Below are 15292 nucleotides of genomic sequence, written 5' to 3'. Positions count from 1 at the left end.
CCAATGCAGTCACATAACAAAACCAGGCAGAGGTGACAAGCCCGGGCAATGATCCCCTGTGGGGTTTCCATGTTGAACTACCTTCCTTGCCTCTCTGAGCTAAAATAATGGAGTCTCGTGTCTGGGACATCTTTAACTTCCACCTTATTGGGACTAACATGGTGTTAATCTTTCTAAAAGACATGATTGTTGCATTGGGTGCACAATTGTTAGTAAACTCAAGTCTATTGTTGTGGCCACTGAGGGGTTTTGATCTAGAGGGCTCATTGTCCAACACTGTTGTAGATAACATTCTGTTATGGTCTATAGAGTTTCATTGGAAGTTGTTCACCAGGCCTTTCATCCTGGTCTGGAAATGCTGATGAACCCTGTTGGACGTGGAGGGCCCTGTGGGTACTTGAAATTTGGGTGACATAAGTTCCAGCAACACACAAGCTCCCACAGTATGACAAACTGACAGTGTGACAAACTGAGTTCATATATCTGCTTGCAAAGGAGCTCTCTGAACTGTAGAACTTCTTACTGATGCCAAATGGCAAAACTAGCCAGGGGGAGCTAGAGAAGCCACAATGAACTCATTGTATAAGAAGCAAGACACTTAGAACATAGCTTTTCTGAAGTCTGGGATGAAATTTCTCCTGTCAGGGAATTTAGAGCCTTGTACACAGAGCTGTCCTATTTAAAGCATAATAGATATGATGCTTTTGAAGACCAAACATATACCCATTTCTGAGAATATACTTTAGACCCCAAAGCATCTGAAAATGCAGTTTGTGGCTGGACTCTTCTCTGTATCTTCCCAGGTCCCTCAAAGTTGGTTTGTTTGTTTTTTTAAGTGACTTCTCAATTACCCTTCTATCTCCAATCATTTTATAGTGAAGTGCCTAGAGATACGTATATAAATTTCAAAAGGGTATATATACTTTGATAAGACTTAATAGAATGATAGAATTTCATAAGTTATAAACAACAGCAACAAACCCCATTGCTCTCATAATTTAAACAAAGAAAATAAAGTTTTCAAGTAACCTGGACTAGAGAGATTGTGTTCCAGTGACTCTTCAACAGGTGGCATGTGTTGCCTAGGGGTTTCATCTCCCTAGATCCAAAATCAAACTCATTGCCATTGCGTCCATTCTGACTCATCACAACCCCAGAAGACAGAGTAGCATTTCCCCTGTGAGTTTCTAAGACTATATAACTCTTTACATGAGTAGAAAACCTCATCTTTCTCCCATGGAGCAACTACTGATTTTGAACTGCTGACCTTGAGGTCTGCAGCCCAGAATGGTGTGCCTCATGCTACCAGGGCCAAAATCTCATTGGGTGGGCTGATATGAGATTTTATGTATGTCAAATAAGAAAAGAGCGCTGTCGTTTTGTTTTGTTTTGTTTTGTTTTTACAGTTCAGAAGCACTTCTGGGCAGAGAAAACATCAGGAGTGGCTTGTATGTGTCCTCTAGGTTTAGCTTTCAGGGGGTGGAATTGAGACAAGGCAGGAACAGCACATTAACGGTTTGTGGCCCAGGATCTGTAAGAAGAAGAGAAGTCTTGCATGGAAAGATAGTCACAACATCAATAACAAAGGCTCTGCTTTCATTTTCCAATGTTGTTGTTCTAGGAAAGACAGAGAAAAAGGACAGAGGGTAGACGCTCAGCAAGAGGATAGAGGCCCAGAGCGTCAGAGCTGGACATTGGAACACTGCAGTAGCCAATCCTGAAGCTTGAGAGGGCAGATGGAGGTTGCTTCTTCTACTCTCAAGGACCCTCCTGACCATTACCTAAAAACGGATACCTTGAATTTGTTGTCCAGAATAACCACCAGGAGAGAAAGGCCTATGAATGTACAGACAGGGAGCATCTTCCTCAATGTCTGAATTACAAAGTCAAACTGACAGCAACCCAGGGAGGCACTGCAGTCGTGGAAGACCAGGAATGAAGAGCAAGCACTGCCACACTTCCAGTCAAAGCTAACAGCACAGAAAATGGGGACAAACTGTCTCACTGGACAGCAGGAAGCATGGGCTCTGTCTACACTCTCGCGAACTTAGTTTGGAGCCTGGAGGAAGGCTCGGATTTAACCCGGTTTCTTCCCAGGTAGGAAAAGTGCCGAAACACTTGGCTCCTCTGAGTCCCTCTCATGCTAATTAATATTCGGTGACCCTGGGGTTCCAGAGAGTTCACAGGCTAGAGCTTCCGACCCAGATTCTCTGAAGAGAACACTACTCCCCTGACAAGGCACTAGCCAATAGCGTGGTCTTTCCCATGCCAAGGCATGCTTCCATAGGATCTAGAGGCTTCTTGCCATAACTGGAAAGAGACTTTCCCTGGACAGTTTTAAGTTTTCCCACAGCTCTGTGCTGACCCTGCTTTTCATTTTGAGTGTGGTTGATTCAAGTCTCTCTCACCTCATCCATTTTGTGAGAGCAGTCTTCTGCACTGTGGCACAGTTGCCCAACCAGACAAGCTAATCTGCCATCAAGGAGGCCCAAGTACTGCTGCTGAACCTAATGTATCAGGGAAAGACTGCTGGGAGTTTCTGAGTCCAGTTATCAGATAATGGCCTGGCCTGGCCTGAACTATCGCATGACCTTTGTTATTGCACTGTGCTTACTTTGGAACTCAAGTGATGTGTCACAGGTGTTAGAGTCTGGACTCTGGCCCCCCTGGGCTTTTTCTTGGTCACAACTGATCTTATGATCAATGGGAGAGGGTGATGGTTTTTCCTCACCCAAAGCAATTGACTCAGCACTCAGACATTTGGAGTTATTTGATCTTCTTGGTCTGTTCTTGAACCCAGTATCCATTCGTTCATTTGTTGAATCTCTATTATGAGTAATGCATGGTATGAGGTGCTGTGACAAACAATTGGTCTCTAATAGTCCTTCAAGATTTATTTATTTGATTTTTTGGCCTGGATGTTAGCAAAGAGCCCAGACCCTTTCCTGTTCTGGTAGTGACTTTTGAGCTAAAAATAGTGCTCACATTTTTAAAAGGTTGGAAAAGAAAGAAAAAGAAAATTTTATTAACCATAAAAATGATTCCATTCAAATTTCAATGTGTACAAATCAAATTTTATTGTAACACGGCTGTGGTAGGCAGAATTCTAAAATGTCCTCACTGGGACATTGGCCTTATATAATCTCCTCCCCTTGAGTGTGGACACCACCCCTGAATATGATGAAATATCACTCCTGTGATTGTATTACATTATAATACAGTTACATATAATTAAGTTTGTTGACCAATTGACTTTGGTTTATCCAAAAAAGAGAATCCATGTGGGCCTGACCTAGACACACGAGTCCTTTAAAAGCAAGGAGAGAGTTTTCTGTGGCTGGTAACAGAAGAGGAGGTCAGGACGATGTGTTCTGGGTGACCTGGAAGTGAACAAACATAAATGTTGTGAACTGCCTATGAGAGACCTTGCACTGGGTCAAATTGTGCCCTCCCCAAATGTTTTGTAAGTCTTAAGCCCTATATCTGTAGCTTTAATCTTATTTGAGAACAGGGTTTTCTGTATTACGTTAATGAGACCATATCAGTGCAGGGCATCTTTTAACTTTCAAGGTACATACTGAGCACATTAGGCACAGCAGAGACTGGGGAAGGAAGGAGCCATGCCACAGGGAGCTTGCCAGGAACGGAGGAACAGAAGCTGAGAAGAGGCAAGGAGCTTTCCTCAGAGCACACTGGGAGAAACTTTCCCCTATAACTGGCATCCTAAATTCTGACTACTGGCCCCCTAAATCATGAGAAAATAATTTTCATCAAATGGAAGAATTTCTGTTATAGCAGCACTCGATGACACAGACCAGCCTTTAAGAGCTGAGAGCCTGTAGGCAAACAAGGACAGCAGTCCGACAACCACCAGGAACTTGAGCTGCGAGCAACCTGGATGAAGCAGGTTAATGAACTTGGAGGCAGAGTCTTTCCCAGAGGTTGTTTTATTTTTATTTTATGTACTTTTTCAGAGAACATCAGGATTTCATTTTAAAGAGAGAACTCATTTGAATCCATTAAAATTCCACTTTACGTTGTGATGAAACAATAAGTGTGTGCTACTTAGTGTGACTAGTTTAGTGGCCCACCACTTGTCTGTCAGTTGGTCATCCTGGAGGTGGCTTTTGTGTTGCTGTGATGCTGGAAGCGATGTCACTGGTATTTCAAATACCATCAGGGTCACCCAAAGTGAACAGGTTTCACCAGAGCTTCCAGACTAACAGAAAGTGAAGAAGAAATAGGATGTCCACTTCTGAGTAATTAGCCAGAAATTCTTAGGAAAAGCAACAAAACATTGCCAAAGATGGGGACAGAAAATGATTCCCTCAGGTCAGAATGTAATCAAGAGGTGAGCTTAAAATGTAAGCCCTTATCATTGGATCTCCCTTCTGACTCATTTTCTTTTTTAAAAAATCATTTTATTAGGGGTTCATACAACTCATCACAATCCATACATACACCAACTGTGTAAAGCACATTTGTACATTCATTGCCCTCATCATTCTCAAAACATTTGCTCTCCACTTAAGCCCCTGGCATCAGCTCCTCATTTCTCCCCTCCTTTCCCGCTGCCCCCTCCCTCATGAACCCTTGGTAATTTATAAATTATTATCTTGTCATATCTTGCACTGTCCAACATCTCCCTTCACCCACTTTTCTACTGTCTGTCCCCCAGGGAGGAGATTATATGTAGATGTAATCATTTCCCGCTTTCCCCCCACCCTCCCTCCACCCTCCTGGTATTGACACTCACCACTGGTCCAGAAGGGATCATCCACCCTGGATCCTAAATGCTTCCTCCCCACCGACTATCATGATCCCAATCCTACCTTACAAATCTGGCTAGACCAGAGGATGTACACTGGTACAGATAGGAACTGAAAACACAGGGAATCCAGGGTGGATGATCCCTTCTGACTCATTTTCAAATTGTTTCCATTTTCAATATTTTCTGCTTTCTCTTCTATTGAGGATATTGAGGTTTTTCTAAGTTTTGTCTAATGACTGTTATTTTTTTTAATTTTGCTTCCTGTTTGTGTTTTGTATGGTTTTCTACATCTGAAATCCATGAGAGGTTGATCTGTAGAGCCAGTAACTGGATTGAAATTGCCTAGGGGCAAGGCAGGGAAGCATGGGGGAAATGGAGCTCTAACAACAATGAGCACAAGAAGAAATTGTTCTGGAGTTGATTGTGGTGATGATTGCACAATTCTCCCTAATGTGATTGAATAACTACATTGTATGATATGTGAAGTGTAGGCCAATTAAACTATAAGAAAATAAAGACGACTGAGCAAGAGCTGCTTTCTCAAAGTAGAGTCGACCGCATGACAGATAAAATAAAAGTCTTTAGGAATTTAATTTGTTGATGGGGCACAACTCAAAATGAGAAGAAACAGCAGAAAACCATTAACCTATTAATGTTTAGAACTAGGAAATTGCAAGTATCAAAAATGAAATCAACCACTTAAAGATTGATATCCGAGGTATTAGTGAACTGAAATAAACTGGAATTAATCACCTTGTATCAGACAGTCATATAGTTTAGTGTGCCTGGAAAGACATATTGAAAAGGAAGGGCATCACATTCATCATTAAAAAGGACATTTTAAGATCTGTCTTGAAGTACAATGCTGTCTGTGATAGGATTATATCTATCTTCATATAAGGAAATCCAATTAATACAACTATTATTCAAATTTATGCACCTAAGGCTAAAGCTAGTGATGAAAAATCAAAGAATTCTACATCTTCAGTCTGAAATTAACCAAGCATGTAATCAAGATGCACTGATAATTATTGGTGATTGAAATGCAAAAGTTGAAATAAATAGGAAGGAAGAAACAAGAGTTGGAAAAGATGGAACTTTGGGAAACAAGAGTTAGAAAAGATGGATCTATCTAGTTGATAGGAATAAGGCTGGAGATTGCATGATAGAATTTTGCAAAGTCAATGACTTCATGACAAATACTTGTATCTAATAACACAAAATGCAACTAAATATGAGAACGTCTCCAGATGGAATACACAGAAATCAAATTGATTCTATCTGTGGGAAGAGGCAATGGAGATGCTAAATCTTAGCCGCTCAACTCAGGCTAGGGACTATACAATAGATCTTCAAGTTCTCCTATGCAAGTTGAGGTTGATGCTGAATAAAATTAAAACAAGTTCAGAAGAGCCAAAATATAAACTCAACTACATCCCACCTGAATTTTGAGGACATCTCAAGAATAGATTTGACATATTGAACACTAATGACAAAAGACCTGATGAACTGTGAGATGGAATCAAGACCATGATACATGAAGAATGCAAAAGGCCATTAAAAAGACAGGAAAGAAAGAAAAGATCAAAGTGGATGTTCACAGAGTACCTAAGGCACATGGAGAGAATGATGACATCAAAGAGCTAGACAGAAAATTTCAAAGGGAAGTTCAAGAAGGCAAAGTAAAATGTTATAATGAAGTGTGTAAAGACTTAGTTAGAAAACCAGACTTAGGATTGAATAAAAAATTCAAACTTCAAGTTACATTATTGTAGGATTCTAAGAGCCCAATATTGAATGATGCGGGAAAATATCAAAAGAAGGTGGAAAGAATGCAGTCACTGTACCAAAAAGAACTACTTGGTGTTCAGTCATGTTTAAATGTTAGCATATGATCAAGAACCAGTGGTACAGAAGGCAGAGGTCCTACTAATCTGAAGGCATTAGCAGGAAAATGGTCCCAGAAATTTAGGAATATCAATTAAAATGATTCATCGCACTGATGAAGTACTGGAAGCACTCACACACCTATACTAAAAATTTGCAAGACTGCTACTATCACATGCAAGTAAAGTTTATAGAAGATCATTCAATAATGGTTGCAGTAGTAAATAGATAGGGAGATGATAGATATTTAAGTCAGATGAAGAAGAGGAAACCTAAAATCCTCCTAAGTGGAACAATAGTTGACATCAGGATAATTGGGGGGGGGGGGGATGAAATTGTCAAGGATTTCATTTTGCTTGGGTCCACAATAATGTTCATGAATGCAACACCCAAGAAATCAAACTACATACAAAATCTGGGAAACTACATACAAAAATTGGGAAAGTCTGCAACACCAGACCTCTTTAAAGTTTCAAGAGAAAGGATGTCATTTGGAAAACTACGTAGCCCCTGACTCAAGCCATAGTATTGTCACTCACCTCAGATACATACGAAAGTTGGATAGTGACTAAGGAAAACTGAAGAAGACTCAATGCACTTGGACTGTGGGGTTGGTGAGGAATACTGGGTGTCTGATGTACTGTCAGAATGCACAGAGTACACGGTCTGATGTATAGAAGAATAAACAAATCTATCGCGGAAGAAGTACCAAATACTGCCAGTAGATGCTGCTTTCTCTTCAGATCATATAGATCTTCTGCCTTTTACTAAAAAGAGAGAAAAATAAGTGCAGCCAGATACCCATTAAAAGGAAGGATGGCAAGACCTTTGACTTATGTACTTTGGACATGCTACCAGGAGAGACCAGTTGCTTGAAAGGACATCATGCTTGGTAAAGTAGAGGGACAGTGAAAAAGAGGAAGCCCCTCAGCCAGTTGGATCGACACAGTGGCTTCAGCAATGAGTTCAAATAGAACAGTGGTGTTGAGGATGATGCTGTACCTGGTGGTGGTTCCCTGTGTTGGGCACAGGGTCACTATGATTTGGAACTGACTTGGTGGCACCTAATAAGAGCAACAACAAGTTCTCTTGGCCATTTGATCCTTCTCAGCAAAACCCAAGGTAAGGAAACCGTGGGAAATGTTTCAAAGTAAGAGTAGTTATTGTAAATGGTATGTCCAGCGTGGCACTTTGTTGATTTTTTTCTGCAAGTGAGAAATTGTTTCTGAGCTCTAGCAGAGGACTATCGTTCTCTCTGGAAAAGGGACCATGACATTCATTGTCCATTTGGCCTTGGGAAAATCTGATGCTGTGATCTGGTTTCTCTCTGCGTAAAGAAGGGGTAACAATGCCTTGCTACCTTACCAGGGTGTTGTGTGAATTTGCTGACACCATAAAGCTCCCTGAAAATGAAGAGGCTTACATAAGTCCCTAGTATTATTCACACAGCAAACGTTTTCCCCTGAGAATAATGCAATAAATGGTACCATTGTGCAGCTGGTGGAACGTGTTCCAACGTTTCCATTCACAAGTAGTAGATCAAGTTGTGGGTGGTTGTATGGACTTTCTGTGCTCATGCCAAGCTGCATCCAAAACAGCCAGCACAATGGACTGTCTTGGAATGAAAAGATGTACTGTACTGTACAGCCAAAGCAGGGCTTCACACCACAGAGTACAGTCATGTGTGGCAGTGATTCCATAAGTGCCATTTCCACAGTAGCAGAAAAGGTGGCCATATGGATCTCTAACGTGGAGGCAATGGAGAAGCAGTATCTTCCTCTACCACACTGACACACTTCCCAAGGTTAGTGTGTTCACGACTGGGGAGTAGTATAACTTCTTTCTTTCTGAATTCTAAGCCCCAGAGAAGCAGCGTTCTCTATCAATCAGAGTGTTCAGGTAAATGGATCTATTCTCTTCAAATTCAATTCATTTGGGTGGGGGTGTGTGGGAATGGTTTGGGCAGAACATTGCTGGCTGGCATAGGAAACAGCAAAGGATTTCCTTTCCACTGCTGGAGCCCTGAAAGCACACCGGGACATGATACCAGGGACATGCTTTTCCTCTTTCAGCAGAGTCTGGGACGTCCAAGCACGGAAAAGACACTGCATTTTAGCTAAAGGAAAGGAAGTTTAACTTCTCGAGATGTGTGTTTTTGAAATGTGATCACAACAATTAAGTATAATTTAGGAATCATACTCACAGGCTCAAAGGGAGTTCGGTTTTTGTTGTTTGTTGTTGTTGTTGGCCGCCATCGAGTCAGCTCTAACTCATCGTGCCCAATGCACAACAGAAGGAAACGCCGCCCTGTCCTACTCCATCCTCCCAGGCATCCCTGCATCCGAACCCATCGTAGGAGCCACAGACTTGCGAGTAAATATGCTCACATTGAGAAGACTTCGTTGTATGTCTGAAGCATAGAATCATGACCTTTTTGAGTTCAAAGTGACCTGTTTGGACATTAAACTATTTGATAACTTCTAAAATTCTACAGATAAGCTAACTTCTTTTCCTCTTTCTGGAGAACCCCATGGACAACAATAACATTAAAAGCTTGAAAACACTGAATAATTTTAGGGGAAAAAATAGAGCAGTGTAATCTAGGTAGCTAATGTTTGAGGTGGGGTGGAATTCTTAGACCACAGCACAAAAGGCTATGGGGAAGGGCAGGCCAGCTCCCACTACCTGCCACTCTCAACTTCTCCCACATTGTGTTTGTTTTCTGAGAATCTTTCTTTCATCCAGTGTCCACTTAAGGAGCACCTATTATGTAGCGGCCATTGTGCTCATGGTACAAAAAGATATCATTGCCCTCATGGAGTGATTCAACCTACTGATGACCTCTAAGTTACAAGTGCCTGATGCAATCAAGGGGAAAGCTGCAAGTCACTGATGAGAATTCTATTTCGTGACCTCTTGCATCAGGCCAAGACTTCCAGGGTTCTGGCACTTTCCATGGATTATCTTTTCTCCTTGGATCTACTGCTGTCTTTAGAACCACAGCAGAGGGAGCCTCAGATGCTTCTCCAATGTTCCAAGGAGTTCCAGCGTGTTAGGCCGAGTTGACTAGAGAAACAAACCCAGGGACATTCATATGTATGTAAGAGAGAGCTTTATATCAAAGAGCAATTGTATATTGAGAACACATCCCTAGCCCAGTCAAGAAGTTTAATACTAGCCCATATTTCTGATACTTGCCTAAAAATTCCTTTTCAGACACACAGCACATGCAATGATGCCTGATGCTGAATGCAAGAAGATCACTGGGCAGTGGGTGGAAAGTCTTGTGGATCCAGTGGCAATAGAAGCATCTCCACATCCCTCCTTCAGCTTCTGAGTGTGTCTCCTCAACAGGAAGCTGAAGGAGAAAGAGAGAGAGAGAGATTGAGGAAGAAGAAGAAGAAAAAGAAGGAGGAGGAGGAGGAGGAGGAGGAGAAGAAAGTAGAAGAAGAAGAAAGAGGAAGAAGAAGAAGAAAGAGAGAGAGAGAGAAGTTTCCAGAATCCCCAAGAGAAGGCCATGCCCACAAGGAGGCATCATGGGGCTGTGACCTAATTAGACAGGCTAGACTCCACTCCTTCACTCTTAATATCCTCAAATTAACATAAGATTATGTAACTACCACAACTACCACATCCAGTTACTTCACAGAGACTGTGGAACCACTGGGCAGAGGAGTGTATTCCAGACTGGGTCCCATACTCTGAGGTCTGGGGAAAGCACACACGGAGAGTCTTGAGGACAACCTGGATGTGTGTGCATGAACAGATGCATCTGCATTATATATAACAGTTGCTAGTGTTTTTTAATCACTGTGTATGTAATCAGGGGAACCCAAAGACTGGGCAAAGCTGACTTGTGACCAAGTTAAGAGCCTCAGGAAAGAGCTGTCTGAGCAAGGCTGTACATGCCTAAGAGGCAGAGAGATTCAATTATTGGAACACTATTATTACATGCTGTCCTTGCGATAAGGAACCACAAATGAAATGCCTCTATTGAACTTCCTGAGCTGCAGACACAGGCTACCTCTCTCTTTCAAGGTAGACTCCAGCATCCTGGGCTGGTCATTTGGAAGAAGGTGTGAGAGATGATTGAGGAGAAGATGAGGCATTTTCTTCTCCACTCCTAAAGGTTGAGTTCCTTCTTTCGTAGTTTACAACAGATCATCTTAGTTATTCACCCAATAGCTAGCCCTCTGCTTCCCAATTTTGTGTCAGGCAAGAATGTGTCCATTCACCTACTTGCTTGCTTAGGCTCTGCTGCCAGAGGTAGCTTGTGATATAACCAGAACCAGTGAGATGGAAACTGAAGTCTCCTTGGAACTTTTGAAAACAATGTTTCCGCTTTCCAGATTAAAAAAAAGATCCATATGTCTGGCATCACTCTTTCTGTCTTGAATATGGTCTTGCTGTCTGAACCAGCAGCATCCATCCTGTGACTATGAAGTAATAAAGATCATGGCAAAACCAATATGCCAAGTAGGTGAACAAGTCTTTATTGAATGCCTACTTGAGCCAGAGGAGCCCCAGCAGTGTGTCAGGTTAGATATGCTCCTGACCACAAGGTTGGAACCCAGCAATCACTGTACAGGTAAAAGATGAGGCTACCTGATCCCGTAAAGATTTCCAGACATGGAAACCCAATGGAGAAGTTCTACTCAGTCCTGGAGGGTCATTATGAGTTGGAATCAACACATTAGTGCGGGCTGTATGTACCATGCACTATTTTAGGCACTAGAGATACCGCAGTGAACCAAACACAGATACCCTTGCTTCAAAGCTTAAATATCAGTGGAAATAGCAGACAGAGATATAGTACGGTAAGTAATTATCTATTATGTCACACGGTGACAAGTACCAAAGAACAAAGTAAAGTAGGGGTCCACCTTGAGTAAGCCTTGAAAACTAATGCAAGGATTTTGTGTCTTTCTCTAAGCAAGATGGGAAATCGGAGGGTAGTGAGTAGAGGTGTGATGTGATCTGACTTACATTTTTAACAAGCTCACTCTGGCTATTGTGTTGAGAAGAGATCTAAAGGGGCCAGAGGGAAAGAGTCAGGGCCCCTGATGCCATCAGTGAACAATGAAACCACCAGTGACAAGCTTCCTCCAGAAATCTTGCTCTCTGGGGAACATCTATACCACTGTTGTGAGCTACTCTTAGTCCGGTATCCTGTTCCTTGTAGCCAGGCACATTCCTAAGTGGACTGTGATGGAGAAGGATAGGAAGAGAAAGGAGAAGAAAGAAGAGGAGGCAAATGGGGTTATTTAAACCTGGTGTTTTATTAAATCCATTAGGAGGAAAAGTGTGGGAGTGGGTAAACACAAGCCCCGAGTCTGCCTTTTACCCCCTACCACAGCAGCAACCAACAGCTTGGGGAGTGTCCTGGGAGTGCGTGCTGTGTCTGTGTGTCTAATTAAGCTCCTTCATGCTGAAACAGAGCTCTGTGTCCACAAAGGAGGAATGACAATGTCAGACCTGGATCTTCCTCATTTCTGAACTGTCAACAAGAAGCCTGTCAATCTCTTGTTCTCGCCCTGTCTCACAAACACTCCCTGGAGCGCAGGCCAATAGCTTACACCAGATGTAGGCAGGCACTGTCTTGACAACACTGGAAACGTCTGTGATCAGAAGTCAGCACAGCGTAACAATGATGACCACGCCCTTACAACAACAGGGAGTGCCTCTGCCAGAGTAGGATGGCCCTGCTTGTGCACACCCTCTCATGGCCAAACAAGGGCTCTCGCTCACACTTATGAATTTCCTATAGGGTAGGCGAAAAGACTAGAGAATAGCAAAAAGAATACAAAGATTCCTTCCCACCATAAAAGAAATACTTTAAAAGCAAGAAAGTAGCTAGTACAATCTTTTTTTAAATCAACAGATAAGAGCTCTCTGAATTTCACAGCTGTCTATCCGTCTGTCTGTTCCTTGGGAATATGTCAGTTGCCAAAGGAATAGCTAGTTCTTAACTTGTGAGACAGAAAACATTTTTTGGTTTAGCCTATTTCACATAAATTTAATGTTAGAGGCCCTGGATGGCGTAAGTGCTAACCGAAAGTCCGAAATGGAGCGCTGTTCTACTTTGATTGACAAGGGCCTCACCGAGACTTAGACTCCACTTGATGACAACTGAGTAGCTAAGGAACTTCATGTTCTACAGACATCTCTTTACTGAATGGTCATCTTCTTCATATGAAAATACTTCTGGTTGTATCTAGGGAGCCAGGCTACCACTTATCTTCTGATGGAGCAAAGAATCCTGGGATTCAAAATCAGTAGAGCCAGCTAAGCTCTTCCCAAGTGGCTTGGCCTTTTGTAAGACACCAGCCCTCGATGACATCGGCAATAATGTCCCCGGTTCCTCTTCATTTTCTAAATCCCGCCTGAACCTCTGCAGCTCCCTGTCAATCACTGTTGACTGATCTTCAGCAAAATAATGATAATGTTCTGTAAGTTGAGGACTCTATTGAATCATCTTTCTTTGGAGTGGGTACAAATATCATCTGTTCCAGTCAGTTGGCCAGGTAGAGCGGTCTTCCATGTGTTTTGGCAGAGACATGTAAGTGCTTCCAGTGCTTTATCAGCTTTTTGAAACATTTCTATTGGTATCCCATCAATCCCTGGAGGCTTGTTTTTGGCTAATGCATTCGTGCAGCTTGAACTCTTTCCTTCAGTGCCATTGGTTCTTGATCATATGCTGCCACTTAGAAGGGATGAATGTTGAGTAGTTCCTTTTGGTGCAGAGACTGCGCATGATTTCCATCTTCTTTTCTTGTTTCCCACACGGTTCCATATTTTGCCCATTGTTGTTGCCGCTGGGCGCCACTGAGTTTGTTGCGACCTAAAGGGACCCAGTGCATAACAGAATGAGCACTGCACTGTCCATCCTCATAATCATTCCCGCACCTGAATGGTTGTATCAATTCATCTCCTTGAGAGTCTGCCTCTCTTTCCATGGTCTTTTAATATTGCAACTTGAGGCTTGAATTTTTTTTCTCCAGCTGCCCTTTGCAATCTTCTGTTCAACTCTTTGACTTCATCAATCTGTTCCTTTCCCTTCGCTACTTCACAATTTGGGGCAAGTGTCAGTATGGAATGTATGATAAATGCATTGTATGTAAATGAAACTCCTAAAAGTAAATAAAGGAATTGATTTTTTTTAAGCGAGTTTCGGGGCCTCTTCTGACATCCACACGGATCTCTCTTTGTTCTTTCCAGTGTTTTAATGACCTTTTGCTCTCTTCGTGTTTAATGTCCTCCCACAGCTCATCCCGTCTTCTGTTAGTAGAGTTCAATGAGTCAAATCTGTCCTTGTAATTCAGCTGGGATAGATTCAAAGTCATAGTTTGGCTCACATGGACTTGTTTGAATTTTCTTTAGTTTGTCTGAACTTAAATATAAGCAATTGATGGTATGTTCCACAGTCAACCCCTGGTCTGATTTTAGCTGCTGATATTAAGCTACCGCAGAGAATACCAGAAAGATGTTTACTTCTGTTTCACTGACTATGCTAAGACATTCAGCTATATGGTTCATAAAAAACAATAGGTAAAAAAATAGGAATTATAGAACATTTAATTATGCTTATGTAGAACCTGTACAGGAGCAAGAGGCAGCTGTGCAAACAAAATAAGGGAATATGGCATGTTTTGAAATCAAGAAAGGTGTGAGTCAGGATTATATCCTTTCATTAATGCATTCAATCTGTATGCTGAGAAAATTATCCGAGAACCTGGACTATATGAAGGAGAACGTGATATCAGGATTTGAGGAAGGCTTATTAACAATCTGTGATATTCAGATGATACAATTTCACTTGCTGGAAGTGAGGCGGTCTTGAAGCACTTGCTGATGAAGATCCAGAATTGCAACCAATGTGTGGATTACAAATCAATGTAAAGAAGACTGAAATTCTCCCAACTGGCTCAATAGGTAATATCATAAACATAGAAAAGATTGAAATCTTGCTTGGATCCAAAATTTCTCTTGGAAGCAGCAGTCAACAGATCAAATGATGGCATTATATTGGGTAAATCTGATGCACAAGACATCCTTAGGGTACTGAAAAGCAAGGATGTTACTTGGAAGATTAAGGTGTACCTGACCCAAGCTATGGTATTTTCTAGTTATACATATGCATGTGAAACTCGAGCATTAAATACAGAAAACTGAAGAAGAATGAATGCATTGGAATTGTGGTGCTGGTGAAGAATATTGAAACTACCATAGACAGACAAAAGAACAAACAATCTGTCTTGGATGATATTATCAGGAGAGACCAGACCATGGAAAGGGGTATCATACTTGGTCAAATAGAGGGGCAGTGCAAAAGAGGAAGGCACTTGCCAAGATGAACTGACACGGTGGCTGCAATGATGCACTCAGCCACAAGAACAATTGTGAGGACGGCACAGGGCCAGGCAGTATTTTGTTTTGTTGTGGGTAGGGTTGCTGTTAGTCAGAAACAACTCGATCACACCTAGCAACAACCACAAGCCTGCTCTGGACATCAGGGTCCCTCATGTCTATGGCAGGGTCCTGACTGAGATGAATGTGAGCAATCTTCGAGCTGTCCATAGATCTGCAGCTGGGTTTTGATTGTGGAGTGCTTGTATCCACCCCTTCAAAACTGTA

The sequence above is a fragment of the Tenrec ecaudatus genome, chromosome 2, assembly GCF_050624435.1.
Source record: "Tenrec ecaudatus isolate mTenEca1 chromosome 2, mTenEca1.hap1, whole genome shotgun sequence".
Lineage (NCBI taxonomy): Eukaryota > Metazoa > Chordata > Mammalia > Afrosoricida > Tenrecidae > Tenrec > Tenrec ecaudatus.
The sequence above is the reverse complement of the archived record's forward strand: the minus strand, read 5'-3'. Positions refer to the sequence as shown.